Source organism: Schistocerca americana, chromosome 8 (genome assembly GCF_021461395.2).
Source record: "Schistocerca americana isolate TAMUIC-IGC-003095 chromosome 8, iqSchAmer2.1, whole genome shotgun sequence".
In the NCBI taxonomy this organism is placed as follows: Eukaryota; Metazoa; Arthropoda; class Insecta; order Orthoptera; family Acrididae; genus Schistocerca; species Schistocerca americana.
This window is the reverse complement of record NC_060126.1, coordinates 314,589,214-314,602,731: the sequence shown is the minus strand read 5'-3', so window position 1 is coordinate 314,602,731 and position 13,518 is coordinate 314,589,214.

The window sequence follows — 13,518 nt, the reverse complement described above, 5'->3', positions numbered from 1 at the left end:
ATTGCTACACCACGAAGGTGACGTGCTACACACGCGAAATTGAACTGACAGGAAGAAGATACTGTGATATCCAAATGATTAGCTTTTCAGAGCATTCACACAAGGTTGGCGCCGGTGGCGACACCTACAACGTGCTGACATGAGGAAAGTTTCCAACCGACATCTCATACATAAACAGCAGTTGACCGGCGTTACCTGGTGAAACATTTTGTGATGCCTCGTGTAAGGAGGAGAAATCCGTACCGTCACGTTTCCGACTTTGACAAAGGTCGGATTGTAGCCTATCGCGATTGCGGTTTATCCTATGGCGACATTGCTGCTCGCGTTGGTCGAGATCCAATGAATGTTAGCAGAATATGGAATCGGTGGGTTCACGAGTGTAATACCGAACGCCGTGCTGGATCCCAACAGCCTCGTATCACTAGCAGTCGAGATGGCAGGCATCTTATCCGCATAGATGTAACGGATCGTGCAGCCACGTCACGATCCCTGAGTCAACAGATGTGGACGTTTACAAGACAACAACCATCTGCACGAACAGTTCAAATGGTTCAAATGGCTCTGAGCACTATGGGACTTAACTGCTAAGGTCATCAGTCCCCTAGAACTTAGAACTACTTAAACCTAACTAACCTAAGGACAGCACACACATCCATGCCCGAGGCAGGATTCGAACCTGCGACCGTAGCGGTCGCGCGGTTCCACACTGAAGCGCATAGAACCGCTCGGCCACTCTGGCCGGCGCACGAACAGTTCGACGACGTTTGCAACAGCATGGACTATCAGTTCGGAGGCCGTGGCTGCGGTTACCCTTGACGCTACATCACAGACAGGAGCGCCTGCGATGGTGTACTCTACTACGAACCTGGGTGCACGAGTGGCAAAATGTCATTTTTTCGGATGAATCCAGGTTCTATTTACAGCATCATGATGGTCGCATCCATGTTTGGCTACATCGCGGTAAACGCTCATTGGAAGCGTGTATTCGTCATCTCCATACTGGCGTATCACCCGGCGTGATGGTATGGGGTGCCATTGGTTACACGTCTCGGTCACCTCTTGTTCGCATTGACGGCACTTTGAACAGTGGACGTTACATTTCAGATGTGTTACGACTCGTGGCTCTACTCTTCATTCGATCCCTGTGAAAACACTATATTTCAGCAGGATAATGCACGACCGCATGTTTCAGATCCTGTACGGGCCTTTCTGGATACAGAAAATGTTCGACTGCTGCCCTCGCCAGCACATTCTCCAGACCTCTCAATTGAAAACGTCTGTTCAATGGTGGCCGAGCAACTGGCACGTAACAACATGCCTGTCACTACTCTTGATGAACTGTTCAAAAATGGTTCAAATGGCTCTGAGCACTATGGGACTTAACATCTGACGTCATCAGTCCCCTAGAACTTAGAACTACTTAAACCTAACTAACCTAAGGACATCACACACATCCATGCCCGAGGCAGGATTCGAACCTGCGACCGTAGCGGTCACGCGGTTCCGGACTGAGCGCCTTAACCGCGAGACCACCGCGGCCGGCTTGATGAACTGTGGTATCGTGTTGAAGCTGCATGGGTAAATGTACCTGTACACGCCATCCAAGCTCTGTTTGACTCAATGCCCAGGCGTATCAAGGCCGTTATTACGGCCAGAGGTGGTTGTTCTGGGTACTGATTTTTTTACTCAGGATCTATCCACCCAAATTGCGTGAAAATGTAATCACATGTTATTTCTAGTATAATATATTTGTCCAATGAATACCAGTCTATCATCTGCATTTCTTCTTGGTGTAGCAATTTTAATGGCCAGTAGTGTATTAATGTGACTGAACAGTGTATATTTGTAGAATGAGATTTTCACTTTGCAGCGGAGTGTGGGCTAATATGAAACTTCCTGGATGACTAAAACTGCGTTGTGAGGACGGGTCGTGAGTCGTGTTTGGGTAGCTCAGTGGTTGAGCACTTGCCTGCGAAAGGCAAAGGTCCCGAATTCGAGTTTTAATCACACAGTTTTAATCTGCCAGGAAGTTTCATATCAGCGCACTCTCCGCTGCAGAGTGAAAGTCTCATTGTACAAATATACACTTCAGTCACATTAATATAACGACCCGTCAAAAGCCTGAATAACCTCCTTTAGAAGCACGGGCCACTGCGAGACGCTCGAGAAGAGAATGTATGAGGTTCTGGAAGGTACCGACATGGATGTGTGGCAATGTCGACTCCAGTGCCACGGCCATATGCTCTAAGTTCCTCATTGCTCTTCGAACCAGGAACGTACACTGCGAGCTGTCTGACACGTTGCGTTGTCCTGCTGGAAAATGCCATGGTACCGAGGAAACACAAAGTGCATGTAGGGATCGACATCACACCCAAGGATAGATGTATACTTACGTTGATCCTTTGTGCCTTCCAGAATGACGAGATCACCCAGGGAATGCTACGAGAACTATCCCCTTACCATAACGCTCCCTCCTCCGGCCTAGACCCCTTTGTTTGCAGATGTCTCACGCAATACACGTCTGCTGGAGCATAAAACGTGACTCATGTGATAAGGCCATGTGTCGCCAGTCAGTGAACGTCCAATCGCGGTACCTGTCTGCAAATTCCAGGCTTAGTCGCCAATGAACAGCAGTCAGCGTGGGTGCATGAACCAGATGCCTGCTGCGGAGGCCCATACGCAGCAGTGTTCGCTGAACGATCATTGAGGAGACACTGTGCGCAGCCCCTGGCTTCATCTAGCCACTCAGTTGCTCGACATTTGCATATCTATTCGCCACTAATCGTCTACGCAGCCGTCGTACACCTCTGTCATCTGTGGTCGGTGGTGCAACGTGTTTGCCTAAGCGACGCTTTTGGATGGAGTCATTTCACCGTGCACTGTATACTTTAACCACGGCAGCAGACGAATAGTTCACTAACTTAGCCGTTTCTGAAATGTTTTCACCCTTGCCCCAAAAGCCAATGATCATATCCTTTTGGACGTCAGATAAATCGCTGGGTTCCCGTATTACGACAACGACTGCACTGTTATCCGCGTCCCCCAAAACACGATGTATACTCTCTGACTCCTAGTACTGCCACCTGCCGTCTCTGAGTGGTTATCTCACTTTGACGCCGAAAGTGGCTGGTGGTCACATTAATGTGACCGGACCTTGTGTAATGCCCACCCTTGCGTACTAAAAACCAATGAATAGATAATATTTTAAAGTTTTGTTTGCGTCATTGCAGATTTCACAGTGGTTCTCCAGGTAGCAAGGTGACAGCAGTTTGCAAAATGGCGACTAATCAACAGAAAGGATTTTGTGTCTTGCAACTGAGAAGAGTCAATCCGACACTACGGTGCAGCGTGCATTCCGAAGACAGTGCAGCATGCAGCCACTAACCCACCAAACAATTCTGCTCTGAGCAGAGCAACTGACACTTCAAGAACACAGGTTGCCTGTGTAAAGGGAAATGTCCAGACGATGAGGTGTTGCGGTTGAAACAGCAGAGTACGTCCAAGATAAGTTCCTTCGTAGCCCAAAGAAATCTACACATTGTGCAATTCTCGATTTGGCCTTCCACATTGAACCGAGTGGAAGACTCTGCGTAGGCTATAGTACAAAAAGTATACTGCATACAGCTGTTGCAACGTTTACGGCCAACCAACGGAAGATGACGAATATGCACTCAGACTCATCTTCGGTGTTGAGGTGGCGTTCTACATAAACGATCAAGTGAATCGTCACAGTGTCCGCCTATGGGACACGGGAAATCCTAACGTTGCAGTGGAGACTGAAAGATATTCTCCAAAGCTGAATGTCTTCTGTGCTATTTCACGTAGCAAAGTGTAAGGGCCCTACTCTTTTTCCTCGGAAAACTGTGACCTACACATTTTGCAAGATTGGTTGCTTCCTAAACTGAGAACTGTTATCCCAAACTTCGTAATCCAATAAGACCGAGCTCAGCTTCAGTGACGTAGAGTAGTGAGCCACCAATTGAATGAGGAACTTGGAAACCACATAAAATAAACATCAGGAAGAGCAAATGCTAGACGGAGTTTGATAGTAGGAATCTTAAAGCACTCTGACTCATCCACAAAAGAAGCGGCTTAAAAGGCACTTGTTCCACCGATTCATCGGTATTGTTCATCAGTCTGAGACTCTTACCAGGTAGGACTGATAGAAGACAGAGAGAAGGCTAACGAACAGCGGCACGTTTCGGAACTGATTCGTTTAGTCGGCGAGAGAATGTTCCGGAGATGCTCAAGGAGCTCTAGTGGCAGACGTTACACTATCAAAAGCCGCGCGGTGTATCCGCCAGGTCTGAGGCCCCTTAGCCGCCGTGGCCGAGCGGTTCTAGGTGCTTCAGTCCGGAATCGCGCTGCTGCTACGGTCTCAGGTTCGAATCCTGCCTCGGGAATGGATGATGTCCTTAGGTTATTTAGGTTTTAGTGGTTCTAATTCTAGGGGACTGATGACCTCTGATGTTAAGTCACATAGTGCTCAGAGCCATTTGAACCCCTGCCACGGTTCGCGCGGCGCCGCCAGTGCAGGTTCGAGTCGTCCCTCGGGCATGGGTGTGTGTGTTGTCCTTAGAGTAAGTTATTTTAAGTTAGATTAAGTAGTGTGTAAGTCTAGGGACCGATGACCTTAACAGTTTGGTCCCATAGGAACTTACGACACTAACAAAAGAGGCATTGTGATTCACGGACAGGTTTACTATGTATTTCTTGCAAAATATCCTGTTTTTAATTTCCTGCAAACTTGTTTCACTTTTCAATGTAATCGCCGTGCGCGTATAACCATTTTTCGTACCGGTGCACTACCTACGAACGTCTCAGCTGACCCCATCTTGAAATGCAACAAATTTCAAAAACAGTCTTAGGTTCCGCGCCATTGTCGAAAGGTTGTCTATCAAACTACTGTTTCAAATGAAAGAGGTAGCTGTCGTAATTGTTCCCAGTGGAAATGTTGAATCTTGCCTTTGGTACGAACAGCAGTGTGTGGCCGAGTGTCCTCATGAAGGACTATCCGCGGGTAACAGTTTCCCTCGCTGTCGAGTTTGTTTGGCACGCCTCAGTTTCTTGAATGTTTTACAGTACACTTCACCCCAGCCATGTTCCGTGAAATTAATCGAAAGAACACCTTTTTCGTCCCGTAAGCGATAGCACTATTTTTCAGTTCGGTTGCTTGAAATCTCTCGGTTTTCTGAAATTGAATTTTGGCACTGCATTAACTGTCGTTTCTGATTCTAATTTCGTGTAGGACATCCACATTTCATCGTCCCTAACAATACGAGAAAATAAATCATTTCCATCTTGTCGATCGAAGTTTAAAAACATTTGTCTGCTTAATTTTTCTTGCTCTTTGTTTTTGTCGGTACGCAGTTTTCCAATCACTTTGCGATATCGGGGCTTTTCCGTGACAGTCGTGTAAATATGGGTGCGTTCAACAAGAGAAAAACTTATCAGTCATAGCGGCAATGGTCAATCAGAATGGATTTAGACTACTTGTTGCTCAACTTCATGTCCGCGCTTGATAATGCTCTTCCATTTCTAAAGTCTAGTCACCATATTCTAACCTTTCCCTCATCCATTATTGTAGGCGTCCTAAATAAGCACGGCCCCTGAATAACTTGAGCAATTTTAGATTATTTTGCACACAAAAATCGAATTATAGAACACATTTCCCGGGTGTGGAGAGGAATCTTTTCGAAGCTTCTGCTGTTTGCTTTCACCCACAGACAAACGACTATTGAATCAAGACAGCGACTTCAACAGATGGTCCTGTGTTAGTGCAACTTATTCCTGAGCTGCTAGGATTTGAATGTAAGCAAATGGTCCATTATTGTTGAATACGTCTAGCATACACTCTCGCAAAAGACACTACATTTTCAGGGGACTAGTCGAGTTGAGGATTCCTATTTTATGAAATATATTTCAACCACTGATCATGTATCCTCCTTAGATTATGCGACCGATATTCACAGGTGTGCTCTCTGTCTCTTGGATTTAATCCGTGACGTCTTGTTACAGAGGGGCCTCGACTGTCATGTGGAATTGGTAACGAATTGTGAACCCATTTTCTGTCTGAAGTATACTACACTGAAGCGCCAAAGAAACTGGTATAGGCATGCTATTCAAATAAAGACATAAGTAAACAGGCAGATTACGGCTCTGCGGTCGGCAACGCCTGTATAAGACAACAAATGTCTGGCGCAGTTGTTAGATCGGTTACTGCTGCTACAATGGCAGGTTATCAAGATGTAAGTGAGTTTCAACATGTTACAGTGGCGCACGAGGGATGGGATATAGCATCTCCGAGGACGCGATGAAGTGGGGATTTTCCCGTACCACCATTTCACGAGTGTACCGTGAATATCAGAAATCCGGTAAAACATCTGATCTCTGAAATCGCCGGAAAAAGATCCTGCAAGGACGGGACCAATGACGACTGAAGAGAATCGTTCAACGTGACCCTTCCGCAAATTGCTGCAGATTTTAATACTGTGCTATCAACAAGTGTCAGCGTGCGAACCATTCAACGAAACATCATCGATATGGGCTTTCGGAGTCGAAGGGCCACTCGTGTACCATTGATACTGCACGGCACAAAGCTCTACGCCTCGCCTGGGCCCGTCAGCACCGACATTGGACTGTTGATGACTGAAAACATGTTGTTTGTTCGGACGAGTCTCGTTTCAAATTGTATCGAGCAGATGAACTTGTACGGCATGGAGACGACCTCATGAACCCATGGACCCTACTTGTCAGCGGGCGACTGTTCAAGCTGGTGGAGGCTCTATATTGGTGTGGGGCGTGTCCAGTTAGAGTGATATGGGACTCCTGATACGTCTAGATACGACTCTGACAGGTGACACGAAGGTAAGCACCCTGTCTGATCACGTGCATCCATTCATGTCCATTGTGAATTCCGATGGACTTGCGGCACCCCACACGATCAGAATTTCTACGGAGTGGCTCCGGGAACACTCTTCTGGGTTTAAACACATCCGCTGGCCATTAAACTCCCCAGACATTAACATTATTGACCATATCTGGGATGCCTTGCAACGTGCTGTTCAGAAGAGATCTCCACCCTCTCGCATTCTTATGGATTTATGGACAGCCCTGCAGAATTTATCATGTCAGTTTCCTCCGACACTACTTCAGACATTAGTTGAGTCCATGTCTCGTCACGTTGCTTCACTTTTGAGTGCTCGCGGGGGCCCTACACGATATTAGGCAGGTTTATCAGTTTCTTTTGCTCTTCAGTGTATTGAATATCGATATGGTTCAAATGGCTCTCAGCACTATGGGACTTAACATCTGTGGTCATCAGTCCCCTAGAACTTAGAACTACTTAAACCTAACCAACCTAAGAACATCACACACATCCATGCCCGAGGCAGGATTAGAACCTGCGACCGTAGCAGTCGCGCAGTTCCGGACTGAGCGCCTAGAACCGCGAGACCACCGCGGCCGGCGAATATCGATATAATAGCGGTGGCTGTGAGAGGTCGAGATGTCAGTAAAAAAGGAATACTCGAGTATTTGTTTTCCACTGTTCGCGCCGGTATTCCGTGAGACCCAGCGAAGAGCTCTGTTGCCTCGTTCGCTGAGATGCCGGACGTCACGAGTCCGCGGCTGAACTACTATCTCTCTCTCTCTCTCTCTCTCTCTCTCTCTCTCTCTCTCTCTCTTGGCAACATGAGTCGCTCCAGACGTGTTACGTGACTAATTGCATCACTGGTTAAGAATGAAATGTTAACCGCCAGACCCATTCCAATTACTAACGTTTCTGCACTCATAGAAACGTCTTGATAAAGATTACCAACTTCGATTTGACCCCAAAGACAAGATTAAGATTGTTACTACAACAACAAAAAGAACAAGTGAGAATCAGTTCAAAGATACTTATATCGGAAGTCACGCCATGATGAAAACGCTTTAAATTCCAATGACAATAAAAGACTTCTGGCTTCACCTAAATCTCATCATAACCACTTCTTAACACGAGGTCTCTGCCTACCAATCACGTATACACTAAAAAAAAAAAAAAAAAAAAAGACACAGTGCTCGCCTTAAGAACTTGAAGAACTGCTTAGAACCTTACGTTTAAACTTTCCGTATTTCAAGAATATGAGGGTCACTTTGTTCCAACATCAGAAATAACGCACTACTAGAAGCTCATTTATCCAAGAGCGCCCACGAATTGCATCCTACACTCAAGGGAACTGTCCTCAAAACCCCTAGTTTGCATCTCCAGGCATCTCTAGAAATTATTGTCTTTCAGCCAGTCAGGTCACGGGAGCAGAATGCAGGCATCCTCGTTGATCGTTTCCTTCTCCTAGTTATAGCCTCTATCTGCTGACTGCTGCTTTCTGGCAGGACTTCTCGTAATAATGTTAATGGCAAGGCGAGAGTAACAGGTACCAATGGGAAATCTCTAACCCTCAATTGAGGTTTGTAGGTTCCGACCAGGACAATGACCTTGTATCTGTCTCCTGCAGCACGCTTTACCCTTTACGCGTGCATCCATAAGATGCAAGCTGCAGAGACGAAACAGGAAAATCCGCCGTGTGCCGACTATTTCGGCGCCAACAAATGGTTCAAATGGCTCTGAGCACTATGGGACTTAACTTCTAAGGTCATGAGTCCCCTAGAACTTAGAACTACTTAAACCTAACTAACCTAAGGACATCACACTCATCCATGCCCGAGGCAGGATTCGAACCTGCGACCGTAGCGGTCACGCGGTTCCAGACTGTAGCGCCTTTAACCGCTTGGCCACACCGGACAGTCGGCGCCAACAGCCAGGATCATCTACTCAAGGCGTCGCTCTCTACAGGGTCTCATTAAAAAATCAAATGAACCCTCTGTCCTAATCAAAATCCGAAACTGATAAATATTTCTCCAAACCCTGGTTGCAAATAGACCTGCAGGCGTTATCAATGCTGGCGGTTTTGCCGCTTTGCTACATCCTTATAGATGCGCTGGATCGGAAAGTCTTGCTTGAACTGAAGTCCTGTTTGTTAGTTGTGGCCGTGGTGGCTAATTGTAAACACAGATACTACGACTGTTGCGAAATATTTATTTGCATCGGCTGCCAGCCACTGTGTATATTATTTTACTGGTTCGCTCATTGTCAGGCTTTTATAGAAACAGCGTACACATTAAACGATAGTAACAGTAACTTAATCAGTAATGGAGGTGAAAGCATGGAGTATAAATATAGCCTATTTGATCATTAATGTACTGCCTGTAGGTGGTGGGAGGAGGGAGGGATAAAATACTGACATTCTTCTTATCCTGTGTCATAAAGTACTAGATTGACCATCGCAGTACAACCTACTCCAAATAACCTCTTTCTGTATAAATTGCACAAAAGAGTACGTTAGTAAGCATCGGAAACGCAGTTGTCCGCCACTAAATTGCATTTTCTATCACTTTCTGTCTGTCAGACACACACACACACACACACACACACACACACACACACACACACCACGTATATACTCTCTCTCTCTCATAATGTGCAATAACACCTATAAATAGCATGCCATTGTTTAACTGTTCCCGTTTCCCACCTCATCAGATCCTGTCACACTTCCTTAGGCCATCGACTAGCATCCATTCTTTCCAAATGTCCGTACCCTTTTTGGACTCTACGCCTCTCTAATGTCTGTTATTGATATATCGACACCTTTCCATTATCAATAAAATAATGACTCGTTTTTTTCCGTAATTATTATCACACTGTTGTCAGCTACATATCCAAATAACCAGAAATTGTTAATGAAGTCTTCACTGACACCAACCGCGGCAGACAACATGTTTGACCACCGAACCACTTCGCCCGCCATCCAAGTTAGGCGCGATCTGAAGATCACCGAAGTTCTTCGTCTGCCTTTACTTTTAGCAGTTGTTTATTATTCTGCTGGTTATTAGTACTTGTGAGGTAATGGAATGATAGCACGCTATTGAGAGATGTTTTAATTTGAAAGGCAAGTAAATACGCTGTTTAGTTTGTCTAATATTAATAACTGAAGATTATCATTTTGGCGCGCAGCTTCCGAACGCATCAGCGGATCGTGGAGAGGGAGCACAATTTTGGCGGTCTTTCTCAAGATACCCGCACCGAGCAAACCATCTGTCATCGGTATCCCACATCACTTCACGTCATCTTCCCATTGCTGCCTTCTCAACTGTTCTGAGAAGAATTTGATGGCTGTAAAGCCAGATATATTACACATCCCCCTCCTTCTGAGATTTCCAAGAATTGTGATGGTCCCACAGCCAACAAACAATTTTAAAATTTTGGAAATATGCACATTTTTTACTCATTATTTTAATAAATTATTCAGCTAGTATGTCTCAATAGCCATACCATTCCACTATACTTATAATTTGTTATTGTTTTTCAAAAACTGAATCTACTTCACATTTTTTCATTCTCAGATTATAAATTACTCAGTTATAATTTATAGAGTCACATACTTACTATTTGGTGATTACAAAAAACTAATTTTTACCCTCAACAGATTCGTATGCAAACCATTAATCTCTAGTTACAGTTTCTCTACTGATTACATCATTCTTTTAATAGTAAAGATTTTCAGAGTAGCGTTATTCTGCACCTTTGTATTGTTGGTAGTATTTTGTTAACGTAAAATCTACCTTTTCTGCTAGAATACTCCAAGCAGTCCGCTTTCACCTACCCAAGTTTCAATCTCTAAATTTTATACTGCTGTTAAACTACTATAGCACTGCTGTCTATTAAATTCAACGTAGTATTTCTCACAATAAGTTAAACTGATATTCATTTTCAGCACATTGCCATTCTTTAAACTGCCCAACTACTATACCACTACCATCTGCGCATTTCCATCCTTTCAGTTCGATGAAACATTCTCTACATTTTGTACTTTTCCTCACTATTACGTCAGCACCATGCCGGTCTACAGTTGTTTAGATCTGGAAGCGACATAAAGACGTCTACTTCACACGGTTACAAATAAAACAAACAAAAGGTCTACACATTTCACAAATACATGGAGACGGAGGAACTTCCTAAACGCACACCTGTTGCCAAAACATACGCAAGCAGCCCACAACAGCAACCCATATTGATGATTCTGTTGTTGTCTATGATGTGGTCTTCTCGAACCTCAGCATACAGCTCCAGTACAATTCCATGAAACAATACAAAATGTTTTAAATCAGTCTCCTAATAATTTTGAACAAACTATAAGTAAACATGTTTTATGTACCATTACAATATAAATACATAATACCTAATGTTTTGTTTTTATTTTGGGTGTTTATAAATAATACGACTATTTACATCGTACTACGACAGTGGTTCATCAATATTTTTGTTCTGATCACAGCTGCAGCTACATACTGCTAGGACATTACCCTTCGCACTCGTTAAGAACTCTGTGCCTGCTCGCAGCATATGTTACTGCTGACCACCTCCTGTGTTCTTTGAATCTTACCTACGGGTGCTTACAATTGCTTTTACACTTGAGTGTCATTGTTGCTACAAAAAGTACTAGTGGAACTCTATTCAAGTAATGATTATGTATTTTCTACTGACTCTCATGTACGAGCAGTATGTGGTCTTGTAATATGTAGGGGCTAATTATTTTATTCTAGGCTAGACATTTATTCTATCTTCCTTTCATATTTAAAACCAGTGCGTGCATTACTCTCTGTCCTTCAAATTACGTAGCCTTCTATTTAAACCTTATTTACTACGTTTATGTCTTCTATGAGATTTCCATGTTGGTGTTGTGTCCTATGTCAACAATATGTCTGCTCCCTTGTACTTCACAAAATAATTCGCGGTAACCACTTCACCCATAACTACTACTTAATGGCCGACTTACACGTTACCTTTTGCCTTTCCTCCGTCACTCTTCATTAATGGCTGTGCGACTTTCCCGTCGTCTCATAATAGCACTTCACCTTTCTATCTCTATGTACATACTTGGCCGACTTTTCTGTCGCCTAATGACCATAACTCTCCATTTACCGAAAACCTCTTTGGCAGGACAATTCCTAGCCTACTAGTATATCATAATTCATTACCGCGGGAACCACTTAGCCGATTCAACCGATACTAAAGAGTAACGATATGTCTATTTGACACAAACTGTACATCATCTCAAGACAAAATTTAGTTATTTCCGTTATTTTTGCCAGCAGAATTGCTTCTATTGTACATTGCCGTATTCACTTACCTGGTTTAGCGCTGTCCACTTCTTCTGCAGCCTTCAGCCCATTTGTATGCGTTATTTCATGTGTGATACGTAGCCCTCAGCTTGCTTTTCTATTCTTAAAGTATTATCAGACGTAAAGGTTTGTTTATCGTTGTTATAAATATTAAAAATTTGTTCCATTACATACCTCATATGTTTTTTGTTATGTGCATTAACATGGTACTGGTGTCTTGTTGTAACTATAAACTGTGTTCTCTTGCTGGTGCATCTGTAATCATATACTTAATATATTCTGGCGTGTCTACATATATTCCGTCAAATGTCTGTTTTTCTCCCGTGTTGTGCTGATGTTTATACTTCTGGGTTACTTTGTTTTTGTCATAGCTTGTTTCTTTGTTGTCTCATTCAATACAAGACAATTTGCTCATCTTAACCTTGATAGTGAAGAATGTTAAAAAAGATAGGTAAAGTTCTGAGTGAAAGAAGGGGAAGAACTAAAGGCAGGAAAAGCAAATGAAATATGCTGTCAGTTAACTGGGGCACCTGGTAATCGTCAATTATCTCGCGAGACAAAGAGCGTTATCGCCCCATGAGGTTAGAATTCATAATATTTTTTATGTCACTGATTGACATTTCATGTAATAATTGTTATGGCAGTATTTCCCTGGTAGAATGAGGCACTTCATTCACAACTTTCTCAAATTCACCCACGTACTCTAGCCCCATCTGATGCTTCTTCAAACTGAACTGATAACATTCTCTCCCATAGACGAATGCAGTATACATTTGACCATTTTCTGCTAGAGGCCTCTGACAGAAGGTGGCCGTCACTCTATTTTTATTGACATCTTGACGCCATTGAACTTCAGTGCGGGACCTTCTAGTACCTTACTTCTATGCATTTGAGGTATAATGACTTTTTCGCCATCAAACCTTTTGTCCACAAAAACTTCACCTCTACCTCTGCTTTATGTGCTGCAAGACCAGTCTTGGTTCAAGAATGTTTGAACAAATTCTTTATTTCAGTCATGTTTTCAGGAAAGATGCCCTCAAACTGTCGAATAAAGACCACTGGATGTATAGTTCCATTACTAGAAAAATTATGGAATTTATACGCATTAGCGTAATTTTCTACCTCGCTTACATGAACCACACCCTCCTTTCTTTTTTGTTCACACCAAATTTCTACATTTTGTCTAACTTCATTTTATATTTTTTCTTGCACCCTAGTAAGTACTTTTTGCGGTATTTCTCGCAATTTGCTCTGAATCGCACTTGTGTTGCCTTTACAAGAGGATTCTACGTGTGA